Raw genomic sequence first — 2,932 nt, 5'->3', positions numbered from 1 at the left:
TATCATAAGTCCTGTAGATTTGTAGTTTGTATTGTACAATTTAGCACTCAATTTTCTACCAGATTGTATTAACTATTTGTTAATCTTTTTCTCCCAAGATAAAATTTAACCACCAAATTACAGGCACCATACCCTCTCTGGTTCATTTCAGGGGGTGTTAGTCTCAAGTCCATGCAACAAAATTATTTTCAAGTAACTTGAGTATTTTACTTCTCTTGGTTGAATGACATGAAAGCTATACAGTCTTTAGCACTTTTCTTTTCTTTTTACCCTCTCCCATCCAGTATCACCCCACATTGCTGCTGGTTCTGCACCTTTTAAATACAAAACAATCAAACAAAAAGTTGCAGAAAACAGTTCTAACTCTTGTATCTATCATAATAACACTCTCTTCTTCCTTTTTACCCCTTTTCTTTCTGATTCTCTATCACAGTACTGAAGAACCAGGCTGTCAAAGCAGAATCCTCTTTGGTAGGTGTGAGCCTGGGGTAGGCAGAAGGCAATATACTGAAGCAGACCAATTCCTTTAGTTAGGGTGACTGCACAGCCTGGTATGTCTGGCATGGTCCCAGTTTTCACCTGTTGTTCTTAGCGTAATTATCAACAGTGCCTTCTTTCATTCTCAAAAGTGTCTTGGCTTGGATGGTAAATTATATGCTTATTTTAGAAGACAAGGAAAGAGAGAAAGATTGGAAGTTTATGTTAATTATTTATATCCAGTGATATCTCTTTACTCCACCAAAGTACCTTGCACAAGGTTTGGCTCAAGTGGTATTCAATAAGTATGTATTGATTCATTTGAATTCTTAGTCACACCTAAACGAATCCATTCATTCTACACAGGTGTATTTGTATTTGATATACTATTCTGCATAACATCTAGGTCTCAATTTTAGAGGACATATACTATAGGCCTCATAAATTAATAGAAACAATTCAGAACATAAATATGTTTTGATTAGCTAATGCAATCATTGGAAAAAAATTGAATTACTGCCAAGATTTGAAAATAGGAAAATTCACATAAAAACCTAGATTTCCACTTTCTCCTGGAGGAAAACAGTGATCTACCATTCTGAGTATGAGCTCATTTAGTAATTGTTATCTGGAGCTGAGCAGATTCTTCATTTTCTGCCCTCCCCGCTGTACCCGTGGACATTCGAATTGGCAACCTCTGATACATATCACGTATTTGGAGGCATTTAAGGCATGTTTGTCTTTGTATTTTATTTGTTTGTTTGTTTGTTTGTTTGTTTTAATGCCTACAGCACCTGGTCTTCCTAGGTGGTCTCCCATCCAAGTACTAACCAGGCCCGACCCTGCTTAGCTTCCGAGATCAGACGAGATCGGGCACGTTCAGAGCGGCATGGCCATAGACTTGTATATTTTTTAGATCATCAGTTATTTTCTTAAGAAGAGTCAGTTCTGATTAGTCATTTTGTTTATCAAAGGTAATTAGATAAAATACTTATAGATTCTTTTAGAGATGAGCCTTTTTAATTCAACAGTTTAATCCTTTGTTTTTGGGAAATATTTTTTCCCTATACTATCTAAGAATGGCAGCAACAATTAACAAATATTTATATTGTTATATTTAACAGAAAATAAGATGATACTATTCTAAATGTTTTCAATTGCCAGTACCTTTATTCAAACATATTTTTGAAGTAATCATTTTAGTTAAAAATGTGAAATATATTAAAAAATGAAATTGAAAACTGGTGTAGAGCTAGAAGAGAAATTTTAAATATTTGTGAATATATGTGTGTGTTTGTGCATGTATATGTATATGTGTGTATATATAAAATACATAGTTAACTTTATCTTCATTTGCCTCTTCTTTATTTTTAAATTGGAAAAGAAAGAGCAGTCTCAGCAAGTGTTTATTAAGTACCTATTATGTGCTGTCCTGCATTTTCAATCTTCAAATGACTGTTCAACTTTGAACTACTACAAAGGAATAAAACATTCTTTCTACACGTGTTGAAGAAACTACTGTGTTTTAAAATTTAGATCAATATCTCAGTGTCTGATGCATCCAGGTACTTGGATGATCTCTGTGAACTGTCTTAAATCTCACCAGCAAACATTTAAAAAATAATTTAAAACAACTGTATTGCTTCATCAATCAATGAAGAATTCATTCTGATAACAAATTTTGGAATATAGGCAAGAAAATTGCTTGACTTACTCTAACTACATTAAAATTAAATTTAAAGGCACAAACATGTAATCTCATGTATTTTTAAGGCTTTATTTGTATATTTTTAAGGCATAAGATGTTTTCATTTAAAATTATTCATAAAAGACCATCCATTTCATGTTTGTGAAGTCTTCTGATACCTCGACCAGTTCTAGTCGGATCTGTAGGCCTGATACAGTCTTTGAAATCTACCTTCACTACAACCCATCCTGGGGATTCTTTTTCTCTCTTTTTTTATTAGATCTCATTTCCCAAATACCGTGGCTATCTCTTTGTTTACTCCATCATTTGGTTGATTATAAACTGTAGGAGCTTCCTGAGGAAGTAAAGGGAAGTAATTTTTTGAGACTTTGTGATACTTTTGTTAGATATAAAATGATAGAATTTGAAATAGTTTCTTTCAAAATTTTATAGCAATGTATTGGATTCTAGTATTGCATTTGAGAAGTCTAGCGCTATTCCAATTTTACCTTTTTTTTTTTAATGAAAACTGTTAGTTCTGTCTGGAATTTGACAGAATCTTATTCTCAGCGTTCTAAATTTTATAATGTGATATCTGGGCGTGGCTCTGTTTTTAAACATTGTGTTGGACATTTGGTGTGCCCTTTCAATTTAGAAAGTTATAATTTTCAGTTCTGGGAATTTTTTTTGGATTATTTCTTTAGTGATTTCCTCCCTTCTGTTTTCTCTGTGTCTCTTTCTGGAACTTCCATTTTTCAAATGTTGGAC

General features: G+C 33.0%; 1 protein-coding gene and 1 non-coding gene across 5 annotated transcripts in view; one reads left to right on the top strand and one right to left on the bottom strand.

The window, feature by feature from the left end:
* CAMKMT (calmodulin-lysine N-methyltransferase) overlaps window positions 1–2,932 on the top strand; it is a 354,956-nt gene that overhangs the window by 32,068 nt on the left and 319,956 nt on the right. The gene's annotated exons all lie outside the window — the stretch shown is intronic.
* Window positions 1,260–1,378, bottom strand: LOC111740618. The gene has a single exon (XR_002780697.1). It is a non-coding gene; the product is annotated as a 5S ribosomal RNA (ribosomal RNA).

This window comes from Pteropus vampyrus, unplaced genomic scaffold (genome assembly GCF_000151845.1).
Source record: "Pteropus vampyrus isolate Shadow unplaced genomic scaffold, Pvam_2.0 Scaffold66, whole genome shotgun sequence".
NCBI lineage: Eukaryota > Metazoa > Chordata > Mammalia > Chiroptera > Pteropodidae > Pteropus > Pteropus vampyrus.
This window is presented reverse-complemented; position numbering and strand designations above follow the sequence as displayed.